Source organism: Belonocnema kinseyi, chromosome 8 (assembly GCF_010883055.1).
Source record: "Belonocnema kinseyi isolate 2016_QV_RU_SX_M_011 chromosome 8, B_treatae_v1, whole genome shotgun sequence".
Classification (NCBI taxonomy): Eukaryota; Metazoa; Arthropoda; class Insecta; order Hymenoptera; family Cynipidae; genus Belonocnema; species Belonocnema kinseyi.
Genome location: NC_046664.1, coordinates 23,443,225 through 23,466,536, shown reverse-complemented (window position 1 = coordinate 23,466,536; position 23,312 = coordinate 23,443,225).

The window sequence follows — 23,312 nt, the reverse complement described above, 5'->3', positions numbered from 1 at the left end:
CGAAATAGATATTCCAGCAAAAAATCTGAAAATTCTCCATCCACTACAAAAGTGAATTTTTTTTGAATCGGGAATTTTATAATTCCTAAGAACAAAAATCCGTCCAAATTTGATTTTGATCATTCATGAAGAGTATAACAAAATCAGAAACAATAAAAGCGTCAATTAATTCTGAAACAAACACTCTGAACAAAAATCACCTGAAAGGACCATTAAAAATATTTTTTTTTACTTTTAACAAAATTAAGATGCTTTCTTCGCACCGAATGGAATAATTAATGGAGTGCCAAATTATATAAAAATAAATCAATCTTTTAGAAGCGGCCATTTAAAGAATTTTTTAAACCAAACATTTGCTGCATCATTTGATTTGAGATGAAAACAGTAAATTTTATCCTTTAATAATTTAATTATCAGGGTTCGATTTTTAGCGGAAAACTTAAATATGTAACTTTAAATTATCATAAATTTTGTAAACTAGCACAATTTTGCGCAGTAATAAAAAATTGTATAGGAAAAAAAATTTGAAATGAATGAAACTATTTCGGGGTTAATGCGTAATAACGCGCACAATCATATTTCGCGCATGCGGACGTCGAATTCAAGGCAGCACGCACTTCCGCGCGCCAAGCTCTCAAAAAGGGTATGTTAGAGAAGGAAAAATCCCGCTAGCTACTTTGGAGTCTGTACGCTTGTATCTGTGGAGCACGTCTATATTTGGAGCTCGTATCTTTGGATTTCGAATGTATCTTAAAGTCAGAAATAGGTGTGCACTTTTCAGTCAACTTGTGCAGCCCTTGCCAATATAGGAAACTTATTCAAATTTCAAAAAAATTTTAATTAGTACAAGTAAGAATTTTTATAGCTCTTACGGTCTTTATTCAAGAATAGCAATTAAGATAAAATGTGGATTAGTTCTGAAAAATTGTTACTTAAATGTATCTAAAAATTTTTATCAAAATTAAATATATGTTGTAGCATTATATTTACCAATAGAAATAAGGATCGCCAAGAAAATGTCGACCAGCGTATAAATTATTTCCATTTTTTGCAAAAAGAGAAAAAATAAATGAATACGTTGAAAATGTTAACAGTGAACAGTGGATCTAAAAAACATTCTGATATTTTATAAGCACATATAAATAGAATCTGAATCTTCTGAGATAACCGTATTTATATTTCATAAATCATTAAAAGGAGAGAAAGCAGAATACTTTAAACAAGGCAACTTTGTAATAAAAGCGATTTAGTCACATATGGTTTAAATAAACATCTAAGTGTAAGAAAACCTATAATTTGTGGAAAACATGTGCGCATATACAATATTTAATAATAGCCTCGTGAAGACATAAGTCTTCAAATAGAATATTTTAGTGAATTGCTCACTTACCTTTTGCTGGGAAATTATTTTTTCATGGGCACTTGAAATGTACAATGTACACCTTGAAAATTCGAAAAAAATTATTTTTTAGTTTATCGGAGAAGGTATTAGATTTGTGTACAATCCCCCCCCCCCTCCCCGAAGTTTTAGGCAAATTTCCACTTCCATTTCTAAAAAGTAGTTGTAATAGAAAATTTAAAAATATTTTTAATTAAATGGGCTACAAATTGAATAAGTTAGACTTAAACTATGTTTTTTATTTTATAAAAGCCTATAAATACGACTATGTTATTATTGAGTTATGTTCAAGTTGAAAATAGTTTAGTAAGCTTCATTCAACTGCACGCTTATATTTTTGGATTGCTAAAAAATTAATAAAAATGATATATTAATAAATTTATTAATTAAATTAAATGTAAAAAATTAATTTGTATTTAAAAATAAAATTATCAGAATGAATAATATTATAATCATTTAAATTGTCATTAAGACTTTCGAATTGAAATAGTTACTATCTGGAAATTCTCTAATTTTAAACGGATTTTGAATCGTTTTGTCAAATCTATTATTGTTTAGTTTTTGATACTTAAAGTACCGATCCATTTTAAAAATATTTTATTTATTTATGTTTAAAGCTAGTTAAAATGCCTGTGAGCACGATACTTTTGAAAAAATTATTTTTTTAAATTAGCCTTTGGTACACTCATATATTATCCTAAACTGAAGGTTAAGTTAGTTAGCCAACCATTTTGGATAAAAATTCAAAAAGTGAGCGGATTTTGAATATTCTGGAGACCATTTTTTCAATTCAAAAAATTATATGGAAATCAAAAAGAGTTAGAATGCAAAATAGGGGAGTCAACCCTATTCACGGTGATCTTGAAGAACCATTTTTACGACCTAAGTTGACGACAAAAGCGGATGACCGCATCGTGTTTTAGAGCATTTACAGGTTCAAAGTCCGTTTCTACCAAAATCGAAGCAGCTTCCGTTCATGAAATATCGTAGATCGAAGTTTTCGTGTAATTTATTATTGTTGCTCCAAGTTATTCAAGTAAACTTCTTCATGTTTATAGATGGAATGAACAAGTAGCATAAAATAATGATTACAACTATAAAAATTTATTAAATTCAATAACAATCACTTTCGAAATGCCAGAAACATCGATAAGCAATTAAACAGCTCGTTTACTTTATTTACAAAAAGGTGGTCCTAAAGATTTAGTGATGAAAATTGCACTACCGCTTTTTTCAAATTCTCAGCATACTTTGAATTTGCAATCGAATTAATTTTGAAACTCTCCCAAGTTTTACTAACCTTCCTATAAACTAATTCCTCTGCTTGCTCTGACCAAAGACCGAGACTACTGTTCTCAAGGAATTTAAGACAATCTGATAAATGTTGCAATAATACATGAATTTTCAATCTTTCAGATGTTTCAGTACTTTTCAGCTTTATCGGCCACAATAGAGCTTTCTCACGACTCACTAGAGGTACTATACCTTTCCAAAATAAATGATTAACTAACCGTTGCATTATACGCAGCTCTGGAATCACACATTTTTGTAATACAACATTGTCATCGAGTTCGTCAAACAAAGGCCGGTTCACGGTACTTTGGTACTCTTTAGTATGGGCATGGAAAAGATTCTGACGCAGTTTGCTGACCATTAAATGATATATCATTACCCAGTGCTTACAAAATTTGGCGACGTCTTTACGACATAGTTTCGACATCGTTACGACAAATTTACGACATCCTATGTCCATGTCGTTAAGGTGTCTTCACGATATCGTAAATAAGTCGTATGATTTGATGATGTCTTTACGATATCGCAAAGACACCGAAACGACATGGACATAGGATGTCGTAAAGTTATCGTAACGATGTCGTAACGATGTCGTAAAGACGTCGCCAAATGTTGTGCCCACTGGGTAAGTTTTATCAGATCGAAAAGTAATTTAGCTTTTTCCTAACATAGTTCGATGGCAAAGCTCTTCTTCCGGTATTAGAGCTTATGAGACTAGATACCATTTTCATGTGATTAATCGATGTCCTTGTACTTACTCTAAATTTATCTAACTCCTCAACAGTAAAATCGGCAATTTTTATTATTTTCGTTGGATTCAGAGCAACTGCCGTTTCCTTGCCTTGATACGATTTTAAACTCATTCTGGCAGAGTGATCTGAGTCATTCAGCTCAGCGACTTTGCGCTTCCAAATATTATTGGCAATTTGCTCTTGCGTCGTTTCAGGGAGACTTTCAACAATTTTCAAAGCATTTTCACGAAGTGAAATACGGCTATTGCAATTGCGTGATTAACCCTTACCAATTTCACTTGAACACGTCTTACATCGAGTAAATGAATTTGAATTCGACTCGTTATTTTTGAGATCTTTACGAAGAATCGGCGCGACGTTATTATTTCCGTATAATCCACTAGACACATTAATCACTGTATTGAATTGCCGAGTAGATCCTCGTCCAACTACTGCTTTTGAATGACTCGTAACTCTCGCCGTTTGAGAAATATAACAATAGCATATATTACCTTTAGATCTTGTACTTTTCGACAGTTGTATCATGTAATAGTTTGGCATTTTTGGTAAAGGTCGCTGACAATTACCATTGTTACGATCTGAGAGTGTTATGCGGCACGAGTTGCAGATGCTTGTTGGGAACTTTGAATTTGACTTATCATAGAATTAACATAATTTTGTAATCGTTTTCGCGTGTACTAGTCACTTTGAATAAACACAATTTTTTACCATTGAAAACAATTTTTTTCCACATGGCGAACAAACTTTCATTCCGTTTTGTTCATGATAACACGTAGAGCTCATTTTCACTGATTTAGATTACAGTCATAAATTTAGAATGTACTTATATAATAGTGAAATGCTTTTCAATCAGATCTTCAAAAAGTAGAATTGATGAACAACAAAAGTTTTGTGAATTTCAGAATATGCAAGACGTGTTTTCTGTGACACAATGTATTTTTTTCTTTCTACCTAATAAGAAATAAAAAACTACTGAATATTAAGTAATTAAAACAGAATTCATAATTACTAATATTTACTAACATTTATCGAAACAGATTAAGTCTCGACTGCCTTGAGATAAGTATGGCTATGGAATCATTTTTCGAAAATTATTTGTAGAATAGAATAAGCTTGGAGGAATCGATAATGAAGCATATAAGTTGACAACGGTGAGGTTTATTTAATGCTGTATGGTGTATTTTCTTTTCTGCTAATGGAAAAGTTGCGGTTTAAAACGAATTGGAACGGTCGACCAATGAACGTAGACGTCGGCGAAAGAGTTTTGGTAAGTAGGCGCGGACCTCGGAGAGGGAACGCGCGAAATCGAAATTCTGTAACATAGTACCGAAATTTAGTTATTTTTTAAAATAAAGTTAATCTTAATAATAAATATACCTGTCTCTATGAAATTATCAAATTGAAAAAGATACATGGAATTGTTTTGAAAACTCAGTCTGAATATATTTTAAACCTAACCTAAATAAATAAAAAATATACATGCAGAGTTAACATTTCATGTCTACATTTTAATTCGAAATAATAGTAATAATAGTAATAACAATAAAAATTAATGTTATTTTTATAATTATTGCAATACAATTATTATATGAATAAACTGCATGCAATGTGATAGACAGGTAAATTCCGACTAGGAGAGAAAATCAAACAAAAACTTCGATCTACGGTATTCCACGAACGAAAGCAGCTTCGATTTTGGTTCAAATGGATTTTGAACCTGTAAATGTTCTAGAACACGATTCCGTCATCCGCTTTTGTCATCAATTTAGGTCGTAAATATGGTTCTTCCAGATCACCGTGTATTACGACTCCATTTTTTTCGGCATCAATTCGAGATGTGACCGATTTTTAAAGGGGTGAGCAGAAAAAGAGATTTAACCTATAACCAATCACTCTGCGGTGAAAAGTCGCTAACCTAATGTTTCAATTATCTAAAAAGTGAAAAATTTACAAAAGAAACCAATTTTTTATACCAGATCGTCACAAACTCGAATATATAAGAAATCTCGCTACTGAGTTAATACTAAAAGATGTAACAGATATTATATCCTTAGGAAAATAAATTTCGATGCTTGTCAAAAATCAAGCATTCATTCAATTAAATCCAATAATTTTGAGCAAAAAATGTATTAATTGAAGACTTAAATCTGCATTTAAAAGTAACTAAACAATGAACGTTTTTATTGTCACTGCCACTACGAAAATATGACTAGTTACAAATTCGTTAATTTCTAATTACTGATAAGCATATAAGAATTTTCCTACGAAACTATATTCGTGAGGGAAAAAACGGGACTTTTGTATTGTTACCGACAAAGACTTGGCTGTGGATCTATTAAAAGATTAAAGCATCAGCAAGAATATTTCATTGAATTTTTATTAATGTTTGTGATAAAAAGTTTCTTTAAACTTTTTAAGACGACTTCAGATTGCAAACAATTTTATATTATAGTTTATAATTACTTTTTAATTGAATTAGTAAAGTGGAATGTTGTTTTCCACACGCTCTACTCTAAAATACCATGAGATTGCACGTCTGGGGCCAACTGGAATTTCCCATATTTCATTTGGAGTCAATAAAGTAATATTAGCGTTTTTCATATTTATTTTTGCCCGTCCTAGTTGTTGGGTACGAGTACTATGTGCATATATTCCACCAAGCCTATTAATACTCTCTAGTATTGCAAAGACGTCACCATTAGATTTTGATAATACAACTTTTTCTTGAGTTGGCATGGGCTTATAATTACTATACCCTGCGCATACTTGAATTGGTTTATCCACAGGAAACGTGTATCTGCGAAGTTCAAATTGCGAGTGCGGATTATTCTTGGAAGTAATGCGAATAAATCTAAGTTGGTCATATCCATATATTCGTCCGTCAGAAGCAACAATGAGCTCAGTAGATCGAACCATTCCCCTGGCATTGGCAGGAGGAGACCTGGACCTAACACGAAGAGGAGGATCAACAGGTGGGAGAGACCTGGCAGGAGAATGCTGTTTGCTGGAAGAAGCAGAATTTTGTCCAGAAGCAGCAATGAGCTGAGTAGGTAGAGTCACGCCCCTAGTATTGACAGGAGAAAGCCTTGAGCCAGCACAGAAAGAAAGCTGAACAGGAGAAAGAGACCTAGCAGGTAAATGTTGTCTATCGGAAGAAGGGGAATTTCGTCTGCCATGAGGAACACCGCCGATAGGGTCACCATTAGGTAAGCGGTCAAACTGTGAACTTAACTCTGCAATAAGAAACACATGATTAGACCTATTTTAAATTTTGGAAAAATTATTACACGAGTGTGCTATATTTTAGACTAGATTATTTGAATTAATGGTTAAGTGCAAGAAGCGATTGATCGAGTCAGCTATGCCATGTAGAACTTTTCTAGAAAGAATTTTTCATGAAAATTTAATCTGCCCAGGGATTCATTGAATGAAGTGTCACTTGTACACAGATGGCCCTGTTTAATCTTTCAAGGTCAGTGTCACACAATTGGATGAGCCCGAAGAAGTACCGCAGAAGAGAGATAGCATAGATATGTATTGCTCTGATTTTGTTTGCTTAGTTGAGTGAACTCTTCAGAATCCATATGAATTCATATTCAATGTATTGTATGTGCAAGTTCCTTTGATGTTTACGAGTTTGAGTCATGGGAACAGCGCCTATAGTGACTAGATCTTTACTGCCTTGCAAGTTTTTACAATATGTTTATTAAGAACATCAAGCCTCTGCCGTTGGTAGACTATAATTTTATTCGATATTGCATCATCTTCGGCAGAGAATGCATCTGTGTACTCTAGTAAAGCATGACCTAAATTCCTTTCAAGATGCTGTAGTTTTTGTGGCATCTCGCTGTTCATGTCATTGTTAGTAATATCTGGATGTGGTTATAGTGGGTGCGGCATTTGATGTCGCCATTCCTTGGACCTATGCCTTCACCTTTAGTCAGTACTTCATTACCCACATCTTTTAAAGAGAGTTCTTCAATAGGAAGCTGCCCTTCCACTTGGATTTTGATGGCAGCTATATCTGCTAGATGCTGTTTATTTATTCCTGTACCTAGTTCAGGGTAACTAAGTAAGAAGAATCATAACATCTCTGTTCATATGGTATGTTCATTCTATTCGCCTGCTTGTTTGCTGAACCTCTGCTGCTGCCTCTGGTTGTATAATGCCATCTACATCCGGATGATGTGGTGGTGCTGGATCATCAACAGGTTCAGACAGCACATAAATTGTCACTGCTTAATGGTTTGACGCAAATTTTTTTAACTAATGTTCATTGACGTCGATTTTTAACGCTAAATCAACCTGTTATTTAATCTCAATTGTAGCTTAGTCCTGATATACTACACCTTAGCGATAAGATCTCTCAGTAAGACTTTCTTCATATGAAGACAATTTGCATTAAATTTTATCCTAAAATTATAGTCTTTATTTATTTTGGTTTCAAACTTCCTAATTTCATGGTAGGGATGCACAAAATCCTCTTTCATTGTGGTATTCTACTTGATGCTCTCCCACGGTACTTCTCTTTCTCAATTATATTAATCAGTTTTTGGTTTATAATTAAAATCTGCTGAGGAGTATTTAATATTTTGATCACTGCAACCTCCGCAAATATTCTGAATAATATATCAGGTTTGGAAGTTACGAGTACTTTGAAATAAATCTAGGAAACGTATATTAGTAAAGAAATGTGTTGGAATTGTTTCAAGTGTTGTTTAAATATCCTTCGAACATTATTTCGAGTAAATCGACGTTAAAAAAGGCAGATTTTAAATTATACTATTTATAAAAAATCACTTCAAAATAAATGCAAAAAAACATCTTCTCGCTATAATGCCACCTATTACCACGCCGCCTTCATACGCTTGGACATGAGAAACTCCTCTCATTACTGTGCCAGCCAAACTCGAGGCCGACATTATAGCAAGGAATGTGTGCAAGAATGAAAAATTGTTGGAAATTCATTATGAGAAAATCACTATCGGGTTATGCTGATTTTCCCATAACATTTTTCCTTATGTGTCCAATATGCAGGTAAACAAGTATTTCGAGGGACTTTCTAAATTAATGCTAATGTTACCTTGATGATTCTTATGTTCACTACTCATCCCAAAATTTTCCAGAAAGTCCCTTGTTTTATGTTCACTATACATCCCCAAATTCGAGAGAAAGTTCCTTGTTTTCGGCGACGTACCTGATGATACTTCTGTGAAAAAACAGAAAGATTGAAGTATTTTTAATGTTATAAATGTATTGAAAAATAGTAAAAGCGTTAAGAAAGTCGGTTGCTGATTCTTCAAGATTCGCAGAAGTGTATGGCCGCCAGCTAAAAAGACGGGAATGAATCTTTTTAATGTAAATTTTACTTAAATAGCAACATAAATTGTAAAATCAAAGTTTGCCAACTAATTCAAAGAGACGTCTAGATTTTGAAATTTTAATACCGCATAGAATGCGGTACTGACGAGGAAATTACCAGATTTTCTTAATTCTGTAATATCTTATTACGTGAAAAAATCCTAGACACGTATTTTTTGACATGCTCATTTTTCGATTGAAGGAACATCTTTACCTGCTAAAGATTTTTTTACCTGCTAAAAAGTTTTTCTTTCATATTTTTTAATGAATCGGAATTTTGGAACCAAACAAACACCAGATTAGTCCTTAACATAAGACGCTCATTGGGATGTATTATGCATGCTAGTTTATGGCGTCCCTAATTTTTTTACAGAGATTTTCAAATCGGCTGAATTTTACTTCACATTCTACTGTTATTAAAAAAATTGTAAATTGAAGTTGACTCGTTTAGGCGTTTTTATATAAATTTATTGAGACGGGTAAGTTATACCTGCTGTTAATTGGTTGCTTCCCGGGGTAAACTTCACCAATTTTCATTATGTAATAATATTTTGTAGTACATTATAAAAATAGCAGTCATGTATTTTTTACGTGCTAATTTTCTAATTTAAGGAGTGTAAAGCACGCATAAAGTTTAACCCCAAAAGATTTTTCTTTGATATGTAAAAAAAGAATCAGAATTTCGTTACCAAGCTAACTTTAGATTATTTATCATAAAAAAACACATTCCGCAAATATACGTCAACAACTGATTTTATTGACAATCTCATAATTATGAATTTCATTTGGATAGTCATCACTCCTCAAAACAAGGGTGCTCATGTTGTTTCGTTTTCAATGAAAAATGTTTCTCGGCGTAAGCGTAACAAAAAATACATGTCTACTTGTTTTTGATGTACTAAAACATATTACAGAATTAAGAAAATCTGTGATGTACACCTAGGTTACTTGAAACAGAGCTTTATAACCATCTCTGACCTTCTCACTCGAGACCTGATATAGTTCTTCCTAGCTTTAAGGAACAAACCGCATTCGTTATTAAATTTTTGAAAACCAGCTGCAAAAAACATGACAGTTTAGAAGAATAGAAAGAAAGAGAGGTGTAAAGATATTTTTAGTGCTTAATGATAAACAGCCTAGAAACCATCGCTGAGTATCAACAAAATGCTAAGACACTTGCGGAGGAAATAAAAGAGGCGCTTGTCCTTGGGTCGCTTCATATGATCATTTGTGACGTTTTTATAAATAACTTACATCCCCGCGTTTCCTAAACGTTTTCTTTTTCCCGACCAAAATTGTTCAGCTGGTCCATGCGAGGCTAAGAAATGGTCTTCACAAGATAGTTTTTCTTATAAGTAAGGATGTTGCTGATTAGACAGCTCTATGAATGAGGACCGTTCCATTTGATTCTCCGAAATGTTTTTCATGGAAAAGCAGTAAAAGGCCGAATAATTCTTGGAAGTTGATGGTTTGACTGTGAGAAGGCCAGCTGCAATTAACCTCAATTTTGTCTTTTTCAGAATATTTAGATCGTGGAAACTTTTAAGTTTCCAGCGATAAGTAAGCCCTAAAACAAACTTGTCCCTAACATAATGATAACCTTGTCTAGAACGTCAAATCTGGGATGAGCCAAATTCAAAGATTTTGTAGAAAAAATGATGATGAGAGAGCGTGTGCGATACCTGATACCGGCATGTTGATTTTCCATTTTTAAAGATCCAGCTGTTCCAAGATCCAACTAATCTAATTAGATTAAGACGAAACAATTCTGGAGAGTATTATTGGATGTTCAACATAAATTGAAATTTTTCAGAGCGAGCTTAACATATTGCTGACAGATGCACAAGAAACCTATTATTTCGCTTGAGTTATAAAATTAGCCTATTCTGAAAGTGATTTATTCATATTAAAATTGAGAGAATATAGAATTCTACATCCGTTGCTCATCTTGAAATAACTTTTTGACCAATCCCGTCGAATCTAGTCATTGTGATTCGTTCTTTTTAGGCTGTCAACAACGTCGGATGCCGAATAATTTAGGGCTGGTTTTAAATAACACAATTTTTGGATGTTACACAGAGATTGATGGCCATCTACTATTGCGTAAAATGCATCATAGAAAGTTCTCCACTTACAAAAATCGCATCAAACTTAGGGATATTCAGATTAGGTAAGTTTAGTCCCGCATTCGGTGCAAGAATTGGATTTAAATTGATCACAGCATGTACAATTTGATTTAGCTCAGGAGTACGCAAGGAACCAAGAGCTATTGACATTAGATTATAATACTTATCCTTGAATTGAGCACGAAAGTCACAATGCTCTTTGGCCTATTCAATATAGCTTAATACTTCTATTTCAGATTGAATGGTCTAAAACTCCTCCACGCTTTGTTAAACTTTTCTAATCTCATTCTAATCTCATCTATATAAAACTATCGCAATTGTTTTCACAGTCTCTTAGAAACTTCTGCTTAGTGCGGAGCGGATTTCAGTATGGTTTTAAGAAAGCACAATTCTTGTGTATCTCGAAATAAAAGATATTGTTCGTACTGAACACTTGCGATGGAGTTACAACGAAATGGTGCACCGCATCTAGAATCATGCATGAGGGAAATCATATTTCACACACTAGCCTAGCCGCCTTGAACTTCCTATCGATTCGGCGGCGCGGCAAAAAAGGAGTCGCGCTGCACGGCACAAACCACACAGTTGCGCCGAGGAAGCAGCCAATCAGCGCCGACCAGTGGGGACTCAACACAAAGGCGAGCGAGACTTTGCACTGGGCTACCTACAAGCCGCGTTCTCAGTTGTTCATCAGCCATGAAGCGAGATTCCACGCACACAAAACTGAACGTTTTTCGTATTCCATATCCGTAATATTAACGTAGAATATGTGACATTTTCTTTGTATGAGTTAAGGTTAGCTTCTTTTAGACAGCAGGTCTGGGATCCTCGTCTCCTTTTAATGGCACTCAGACGTTGGTTTAGATCATTGGGATTATTGTGCTTTTGATTTTTTAGTAAGCACACGAGGACTCCTCGAGAGTTCAAGGCCTGTGGCATGCCTAGTGTTACCCTTTAACGATATTGAAAGAATGAGTGATCCATTTTAATTTAATTTTTGCCTCGCCAACAATTTTGGACAACGCCTAGTGATTGTCGTTAGAGCCACTGAATTGTCGTTGGCGTCATTTTGTTGTTACATTGTGAATCCCTGGAGTAGCGGCAGGTCAAGTGTGACCATGAGCTACCGAGAATTTTAAAATTCTGCAGAATCCCTTTCACCCTTTTTGGACATTTACATTTATCCCCGCGTGGCGCTGCTTTCCCGGTTGAATTTTTCTCACATAGATGCTTCATCCTCTCTACCAACAACTTTAACAAAAATGCGGAAGTCAGCTTAGGCACAAACCTGAACCACGCCTTGGCTATTAATTGTTGAGTCTCCGGTTAGGACATGTTCACGTGGCGCCAAACAATCAATTAAAGTAATTTTTTCTCAGAATTTTAAGTTTGAATTTTCTATCCTTTTTGTTTACGAAAATATAAATTATTATATTTTACTAAATATTATTAAAGCTATATTATTTATTGGAATATTTGCATAAATTTGGGCAAATGTTCTGTTTCAATTGATTTATTTACTAAAATGCAATTTTTTATAATTATATTCGCAATTTTAGAAAAATTGAAATTATTCGTATTTTCAATAATATTATTTGCCCATTTTTTCACCAGAATGATCTATAACAATTGAGTGAACAAATCTGAAAGAATTCTTATTCTCTGAGTCCCTATGCGCTCAATTAGCGTCACATGAAGTTGAGGTATGCAGTTATTGAAGCGCAAAAACGCTTTTCAAAATTCAGTGCTCTTTACTTTTTTGAAACTAACTTTTTACAGGACAAAAATTAAAAGATTAAAATTTTTTGAATGCATAGATGTATTTGCAACCACTCTTCGGTGCGCCAAAAAGTATTAATTTTAAAAATTTTCTTGGTTTTATAAAATAAAATAAGCATTAAGGGTCTTTCTTCCATTTGTAAGATAAAAGTGGAGAAATAATCGCAAAAACAATTGAATGAGTTGATTGAATTTAAGGAATCGAATCGACATTCAAACAGACCTTAAAAATTTGTATAGTTACTTTTACTTAAAAAATTGAACTAATTAATAATTCATTTCTTATTTACAAAAGTAACTTTCTTACGACAGTCTTCATGAAAAAAAGTTATTTTTTACCATGAAAAACATGTACGAGTTACCCTCCAAAAATATATTCACGTGAGAAAGGAACGGAACTTTTTGTATTTTTTTCGGAAAAGACTATCCTGAGGCACGGACAAAATATTAAACCCTTAGAAAGCATAATGCAATGAATTTATATCCAGATTTTTAATCCTAAGTTACTTTTCAACATTTTAAGATGACTTCGGACTGAAAACAATTTGATATTTTAGTTGAAAATTATTTTTTAAGTGAATAATCAGTGTGAAAATTGTTTCTCCGACGCTCTACTCTAAAAGACCATAAGATTGAGCGTCTAGCGCCTACTGGAACTTCTGCGATTTCTTCTGAAGTCATTAGGGAAATCATGCCGCTTTCCATGTTTACTTTTGCCCGTGCTTGTTGTCCGGTGCGACGACTGTATGTATATATTCCAGAAAGTCTTTTAATATCTTCCAATATTGCTAAGACATCACCATTGAAGGTTGATAATACAATTCGTTCGTCGGTCGGTATTTGCGTATAAATACCGTGTGATACGATTATTCGAATTTTTTTATTCGCAGGAAAAGTGTATCTTCGAAGTTCAAATTGCAGGTGTGGATTCTTAAGGTGGGTGAGCCGAATAAATTCAAGTTGATCATATCCATACACCCGTCCGCCAGTAGTAGCAATGAGATCGGTAGATGGAGGCCTGGCATTGATAGAAGGAGACCTGGACCTGTCACGAATAGTCGGATCTACCAGAGAGCGGGATTTGGCAAGAGAACATTTTCTATGAGTAGCAGAAGTATTTTGTCCGAAAGTAGGATTGAGCTCGGTGGGCGGAGTCATGTACCTACCATTGGCAGGATAAGACCTGGAACTGTCAAAAATAATAGGCTCGACAGGAGAAAGAGACCTGGCAGGAGAATGTTGTCTATCAGAAGAAAAAGAATATTGTCCTCCACGAGGAACGCCATGAATTGGGTCACTAGTAGGTAAGCGGTTCAACTGTAAACTGGACTCTGCAAGAAGAAACAGAGGAGCACATTTATTTTTAAATTAGGAAAAATTATTACAGGAGTCGGCCACTTTTAAGACTCGCTAATTTTAATTTAGCGGTTTGGCACATGGACGCTTCCACTGGGAGCACCTTTTATCTACAAATGACATCGCCTCCGAGTAGAAACGTGGTATATCAGACCTACGGCCACTTATCACGGCCGTGAAATGGGCAAGTCTCGCAAGTGGCTTGACATATTTTTGGCGCGCAGTTATGGTTTGGAGTTTACGAACCAATGATAGTTATGCACTTTCTATAGCTCTGTTCACAAGTACAATTATTTCAACTGCATATTTCGGATATAATTCTTTAGCTCTCTTTTAAGGTCTTGATATTTTTGGCTTTTTCCTTCTCCTTGAATGTGATGTTGTAGTTGGCCTAAGCCGAGAACTAGGTAAGGAATATAGATCATTTCTCGAAGTCTTAAAAAACAATATCAGGCGTCGAGTGTGCAATGGAAAATGCTGCCCGTAAATTGTAGTTTCAGAAAATTTGGGACTTCTCGTTTTAGAGAATTTGCTCTTTTCAATTAACAATTTTTTTGCTTAAATTTTAAGCTTTTTACTGACGATTTTATTTTACTTTGCAAAGTTTAACCATTTTTTCGCGAAAATAAATTTATTAATTTATTTATTGTTTAATTACATTATGAATTCAAGATAGCTTATCAATGCGAGTTACGAAAAAATTGCTTTTGCTAAATAGTTTGCTTACATTATTATGTCTAATTTCTGTTCGCACTCTAAACTACTGAATATTATATAACAAATAACAAATTTAATAACAAACTTTTGTTTATTCAGTGTGACAAATTTAGAGTCACTCTTTATACCTGGAAAACGCACGGTCATTTATAAAAAAAAACATGATAATCCATCAAGAATTGTATCTTCACTTCATTGTTTTCAAAAATGATGCTCTTTTCATTGCAAAACGCCGAGGTATCAAAAAATGTCGTCATAAACAAGAAATAAAGTATAGGAAAATATAATAAACGATTTTGGAAAAGACCAGCATTATTGCATGGGATGAGTGTAATAATGAAAAAATATAGCAAATTCATTATGATGAAACCACTATAAGCTTATGCTGATTTTCTCGTACTATTTTTTCATAGGGATCCAGCCTGCAGGACAGCAATTATTTGGAGGCGCTTATTAAAGTACTACGAAAATTACCTTGGTGATTCTCATGTTCACTGTTCGTCCCAAAATTGTCTAGAAAGTTTTTTATATTATCTTCACTACTCAGCCCGAAATTCGCCAGGAAATCCCTTGTTTTGGGTGGCATACCTGATGATATTCCTGTGGAAAACAGAAAGATTTATGAAATGTTAACGCGGTAAATTTATTTAATATAGTAAGAACGTTATTCAATTATTCTTTTTTATTGCGCACAAGTAAGTTTCAGCCTATCAATGATTCGCGGAAATGAATGAACGTCAAGTAAAAAATACGCAAATATCTTTTTTGAATGTAAGTTGTACTTAAATATGAACATAAATAGTGAAATCAAAGTTTCTCAAGTAATTCAAAACACATCTAAATTTTTTCAGCCGAATTAATTAGAAACCTATAATTGTGGACAGTTTAGTGAAAGAAGTCAATCTTTTAAACATTTTCAACTTCATTTACGCAATTATAGAAAGGTATTTAAAGTACTATGAATCGGTTTTTTCGTCTCCATATGATAAGTGTATGGGTGGTTGAATCGAAAGTGTCACAGCAGTCAATGCAAGGTCATTGACAAAGCACGCTAAAGGGCTGCTGCCACTTCGCAGATAAACCTGTCAATTAACAGATTCTCTTTCTAACCCGATAAACCTTCTTTTGAGTCACGTTTTTCACGCATCTTTTTCCAAATAGTTTCAATTCTTTGAACGATGCTGTCATTGAGGAAAGCTTTGTCTCATACAGAGGGTTCAGAAAATGTATCAGCCAGCAGTTCCCTGGATGGGACAAATCGCCTTTCTTCTGTAAAAGTGCTGTACGTACCACCACCAGTCACTGTAAAATGGACATTTTACAGAAGATCTTGATACCATCTGGTCCCGCAGCAGAGAATTTTTTAAGGAACCTCTCCCCAAAATGTCTCTACCTCGTTGGGTTTAATTGAATTTTGTACATATACAGGAACACTACTTGCCGAAGACAGGTAGTTATTGCTGCTTTTCTATTATTTATTGTCAGTCTTGGCTGCAACGGACAAAATGGGAAAAGGTATTCTGACCATGTTGTTCGAAGAATCAAGCTAAACAAAACCTACAATCATGTGATTCCACTAGCTATTTAAAATGTGTCCTAATTATGAATTGCTTTCCATGCAGCTCGGATTATCCTATTAAAATTTGAAACTGCAGTTCTCCAAATACTATACACACCAAGCCCAAGACGCTGGATCTGCCACGAGGAACTATAGCAGCCCACAGAATCACATGATCTTTTCTCCACTTCTAAGAGCCAGTAGCGACGTTATTATACTGCAAGGCAGCCGGCGCAGTAGCCATCACACCTTCAAACAATCCAGCATGAAAAAAAGAATCATGTGCGGCGAGCTTTTCTGACTGACACCTTTTTTCTATTCTCATCCTTGCATCAGATAATATACGTATTATGTTAGCAATGTGATACTTAATTGTCAGCAGCCTACCTTCTGCGACCCGTCTTAATATCGTTTTCTTATCTTCGTCTGAGCTTTTCAAAGTAGAGCTTGGGAAATCAGGCGTGGATCCAAAGATGGGCTTCGGACGTGGGGGTGGGGCACCCCATTTATTAACCTTTCTTTCTACTTTTGAGCGGGAGATTAATAACAATTTTAAAGTTATTTCTTCGCTTTGAATTTTTATTATAAATTATATAAATATATTAATCATGAATGTTATAAACATAATTAATAAACTTTTTCACTAAAAAATCACTTTAAATTTTCCCAGGTACCTTAAACAATTTTTATCATCTGGAGACCTTTTAAAATACCTACAAATCTACTAATTTTTATTTCGAAGTCTTTAAAGATCTACATTTTTATTTGATATTTTGTAGAATTTTAGAAAATTTTAAATAATTCTTAAAATTTTTTCATGACTTCCAAGGATCTTTTGCAATGATTTGAATTTTCCTAGAACTTTTAATAAATCCTGCGTAATTAAAAGAAATTGCCACAAAATCTTCGAGATTATTATTCTTATAGTTTTGGACACCTTTTAAAATCTTTTTAAATAATCTCTTGAAATTAATTTATTAAAATAAAAAATTATTTTCAATTTTTTAAGGAAATCTTGAAAAAGGTACACTTTGTTTAAAATTTTTAGAAATCTTTTTAAGTTTTAAATTATATTTAAACTTGTTCAAAGTTACTCTTAATCTTATTCCAATTTCTTTAAGTTCTAACTGTTCAATTGTCATTTATTCATCAAAATTAGCTTTTGTTTTTTTAATTAATAAATTTTTATCTGTTACTGATACATCAAGATTCGAAATTTCCATTCAAAAGGCAAATCTTTGTTGAACAGAACAATTAAAATGAACACTATGACTTTCTAAGTTTAAGTTGACTTTTCTGAAATTTTTACGATTCAAGGCTTTCTGCTATAAACAATTTAATTTCAAATCGCTTAGTTTTCAATATTTTATTTTTAATTATTAATTTTAAATAAGCGGTCATGCACTCCACTTTAAAATACTTTTAATTCAAAGTTTATCCTGAAAAATGAAAAATGTTGGTGGTAAAAGATTTTAGAATTACAAATTGTAACAAAATCCTGTTAAACAAAACAAGAATCCAACGACGAAAAAAAACCAAAAAAAACCAAAAAAAAATCGGAAAAAAGAGGAAAGAACCACGACAAATTATTCTGTCTCCATCTTTTCCAGATAAGAGTTATAATATTTTCAAAATTTTTTTAATTAATCAAAAATCAACATTTTAAGCCAAACAACGTACGATATGGAAAAAGTGAAGTAAAAAAACACATTAATCTTAAAAAGCCCTACTAGATTATTATAAAAAACTTTTTGGATTTTTCTTTTAAAATTGAAAATTCTAATTTTCATTGCACAAAAAATAATGACAAATCCCATTTTGTGGTCAAACTATGCAGGGCATCAAAGAAGATGAATCAACAAAAATAGTGATCTTAAAAAATATCTACAAATTCGTTAATAATCACTTCTTTATAGGACGCATACTTTTTGTTTTATTGGCAAAAAAATAGCATTGAAAATCTAAAAAAAATGTGTGAAAAAACGATACTAAGCTTACACTAAACAACATGAATGTAAACATCATAACACAAACAGCAAGCCCACAAACTCCAAGCCTACACAATTTATCCCCAGATATCCTAAACCTAAACATCCCAAACTCACAAATCCCAAGCCCGCAAAACCCAATTCCAGACAACGTTATTCCACAAAATCCTAAGTCTACAAAACCCTATGTCACAAAACCTAATTACACAATTCCTAAGCTTACATATCTCAAGCCCACTTTAAGTTTCTTCTCCCTTTGGGATTGGGCTTCGAATATGTAGGCCCTGGAGTTTGAAGCTTGGGGTTTCATGATTTTTAATTTTGTGGGATTAGAATAAGTGAGCTTGGGGTTTGTGGGTTTGGGTTTGGTAGACTTAAGGTTTGTGAGTTTGTGATGGGTAGGGCTGAGTTCTGTGGGCTTGGATTTTGTGTGCTTCGTATTCGTGAGCTTGGGATATGTAAGCTTGGGATATGTGGGGTTGGGTTTTGTTGGCTTGGGTATATGAGATTGGGAATTGTGCTGTTAGGTTTTGTATGATAAGGTTTTTGTAGACTTTTGATTTAGTAAAATTACATTTTGTGGAATTTAGTTTTGTGGGCTTGGCATATTTAGGTATGGGATATTTGGGGTTAGTTTTTTTTGGACTATAGAAATTCGTCTAATTTCCCCCTCACTGTGCGCCTCTTTAGCCGAAATCTACCACATTCACCTAAGTGATGGGAGTGTCCCAACTGCGTAAGTTGAAATAAAAGTTTGTACAGATGGAATTCTCACAGCTGTGCACGTTTTAATTCATACGATAAGATTTGGAATTAATCGTAAACTGGTAAATAGTAAAATACTTTAAAATTTATGTTTGAGAATCCTAAATTTAGACTAAGGAAGTGCAACCTTTATGATGATTATTTTAATTTTTATGCGAGATACGCTACATAGGCATGCAAATATAAGTGTTTTTGACAATATTTTTTATTTCACGTCGATGCATAAACAGTGATCGTTTGACAATTAGGAATAACATTTTTGCTTCTGCTTGCACATCATTTCATGTTGTCACAGCAGGTGACAAGATGTCTGCACGCTGAGGGCCAAACAATATAACTAATTTTATTTGAACAAAAATAATGTTTTTTTTATAACGTTCGCAAATTTTATTTTTTATTATAGGTTTTTTCCTATGCAATTGGTATCCTTGTTAGGCCCTCGGCTCAAAATACTTATTTTGATAATTGAATTAAAAATGGAAACTTATTAAATTTTCCTTCTAAATGGTGTTTATTTGCCCACTTTAATATTTTTTGCTGGATTTTTGTTCTCAATCGAAAAATAAATAGCGAAATGGCCAAAAGTAAAAGTCAAGAATTGAATCCACCCTCAAAATTTTTTAAATCATAGGAAAGGTCAAAAAAGAAAACAAGAGCTAATGCGACAAGTGTAACCTCTAAAAAGCATACATAATTTATTAGATTAGTGGAAAATTAGAAAATATTTTTCGATTTATTTCACCTATGAAGGTTATGCAAATCTGTAAATCTATTGGAATTTAAAGAATTTATTCCAGAGTGGATTTTTTAACATTTTTATTCAATTGATCCTGAGAGGATCAATTGACAAAATGATGGCAGGATTTGAAATATATAAAATTTTTTCAAATTCCTTGGCATTTTTAAGATCTTTAAACATGTGAAAAGATTTGAAAGGATCTTTCCTATTTCATGCTATTTTAAAAGATTACAGATAAATTTTTAATGACTGACAGTAATTTAATGGGATTTCGAAAGACTTAAAATATTTAAGGGTATTGTAAAAGATTCATAGACACTTTCAACGCTTTAACCAGTTTTAAGGAATTTTAAAAGATATCAAAGGATTTGAAATATTTATTGAAATTTAAAAAAAATTCTAGGACTTTTTTTAATTACAGTGAAACCTCGATAAGTCAAACCTCTATAATTCGAATTTTCGATAATTCGAACTTTTTTTTGGCCCCGGCTGAAACCTCGTGTTTCGCATGTTAATAGTTCTCGATGATTCGAAGTTCGACAATTCGAATTTCTCGATAATTCGAAGAAAATTGTATGCCCCGCCGTGATGATAACCTCTATAATTCAAAGTACAGCAATGATTGAGTAACAATTGCGACGAACTAATATTTATAAATTATGCGGTTGCTGCTGATTTCAAGATTCCCTCCAACTCTCTGATTTCCATCATCAAGAACAAGAAGATTTTGGCTGCTGCTGAAAATTCTTGTTTCCAACCGGATCGGAAACGCATGAAGACATCTCATTTTCCATTGTTGGAAATATCAATGGTGCAATGGATGAAATCTGCTCGGAAGCAGAATATTCCCTTATCTGGGCCTATAGTGCTAGAAAAAGCTGAATTCTTTGCAGCTCATTCAGGTTACAAAGAATTCAAAGCTAGCTCTGGGTGGTTAGGAAATTTTAAGACAAGAAATGGAATAATCTATAGGACATTAAATGGCGGGAGTGCTTCTGTTTCGGAAGAAGAAAGCGAAAAGTTTTTCACCGACTTTTCGCCTAGCTTGTTAGAAGTTAATGCAATAGAAGATATCCGCAATGCAGCTAAAACAGGTCTTTTTCAAATGTTTACCAGATAAAACTTTGACATTAAAGTGCGACACTTGTCATGGTGGTAAAAAAGTCAAGATCGTGTTACTGTCATGTTCTGCGCTAATAAGGCTGGTGAGCAAAAACTAAAATTGCTTGTAATAGGCAAATCTAAAATTCACGGTATTTCAAGTTCACGGTATCACAAGTTTCAAAAAGAAAATCGGAAAGTTCTCCTACTTGTGGATAATTGTCCGGTTCATCCGAAAATCTTGATTCAAACTTCAAAAGCCATAAAGGTGATTCACTTACCACCAAATTTAACTGCTAAATTGCAACCAATGGATCAAGGAATCATTAAGAACCTTAAAGGGAATCCCGGATGAGAATTATAAAAAGATTGCTTAAGGCTCCGGATCAGAAAATGGGGTTGACTGATTTGAATTTATTGGATGCTATTTTCGACTTGAACAAAGCTTGGGCTGATGTCACTAGTGATACAATTGCGAATTGCTTTCGGAGGGCTGGCTTCGTGAAAACTAACGTGGAAAATCTTGCAACACAAACACAAGACGAAACTTTGTCAGATGGTACTTCTGAAGAGTGGGATGATCTACAAAGAATGTTGCGCTTCACAGAAGTAACTTTCCAAGATTTCATTGATGTAAACACTAATTTCATTATTGCTAATAAACCTACAGATAGTGAGATATTGGATAGTATAAAGGCACAAGGACCTTCAAAATCTGATGGCGAGAATGATGACGATAATCTACTATTTTTAAAATAACATCCGGCCCTTTTTAGGGCCAACAAATTATTTTTACGTTGGATAACTCATTGTTAATTTCAAACTCCTCCACAACTGCCATCAACATAATTTCATATTACCAAATTCTCCCATTCCCTGATTCTTTTCAGCCTATCAGAATTTTCACGTGTGATTATGACTTTTTTGGCATTATAATATTAACTAAAAACATTTTCACACTTCTCGCATAGCATGTATTTTAAGGGTGATTCATTGCTGTTCGCGCGCAATTTGAAATTCTAAAAAATAACATTTTTATTAATTATTATGAATAATGTCATTTTTACTTATATAAATGTTATTAGACCGATATTAATGAATCTTAATAAAAATAAACATTTATTAAGTGCATACTGTGTTATGGTTGTTTTTTCTAAATATATACATTTTTGTATTAATTAATATAACTCTATTGAAAAACAAGTTTGTCAATGCATTTTATTATTTTAATAAACTTTAAATAAAAAATTTTTGAATATTGAAAAATATGCAAGAAAAATACAAGTGAGTACCAAAGGATATTTTTTATTTACCCAGTATATGTTTAATAATTTCTTTTTACCAAGATTCATTAATATCGGTCTAATAAACATTTATATAAGTTAAAATGACATTATTCATAATAAACAATAAAAATGTTCTTTTTAGCATTTAAATTTGCGCGCGAACAGCAGCGAATCAGAGACCGAGCGTGACGCATGCGTAGAAGAGTTCGTGGCACTCGTTACGAGCACTGGTAACTAATTTCCTCACGCCGAGAAAACAAACGCTCAGAGCGCCGCAACGCGTTTTTCGGCTTCCTATGTATGAACTCACATGTCATTCTTGTCTACTACCGGCAGATGTCGTTACTTGTATCAATTTCGAAAGTTTTAGACCTCTAATTTCACTTTTTCTGAGTCTGGAGTAACTAGTCACCCCGCGTGGACATTAAGCGTTAAAAAATTAGTTTATAAATTTAAAGAAAGATTTAAAAGGTTTTACAAGGAAGATAGAAAAGAGGTGTGCCGTCAAAAAACTCCACAAGTTTTTCTAATAAATTTGTAACCTAAATACTTTTGTAAGTTTTTGTTTCAATGGTAATAAACCTAGTGTTTCCTGAAAAAATTATTTTGAACAAAAAATTTTTAATTACTTTTTTTCAAAAGTGCCATCTGCGTAGAGAATAACACATACATGTGTACAAATGAGTTTAATATCTTTGACGTTTCATAGTCAATATATCGTTCGCATGAGATGAAACACTTCAAGTAAACAAGTGACTCATTACGCTTAAAATAAGGCGCGCAAAAACTAAAGGCATATGACGGGATACTCCGAATCTGGATATACAGTCATCAACAAGGTGTCTTGTTAGGGTGGGGGGGGGGGTAATATTTCAATATCAGTTAAGTAGCTTTTGCATGGTCCCTAAATCTGCAAGAGTTTCTTGACATAAGCAGAAGAAGAAAATACAATATTATTATTATTATTATTATTATTATTATTATTATTACGTAAAAATTTAAATTGTCTACCTAACTTAGCAACATATAACAAAGAATTACATTTTGTCAAATATTTAAATTTAAACTTAATTGAACGTTTGTTCTTTACCA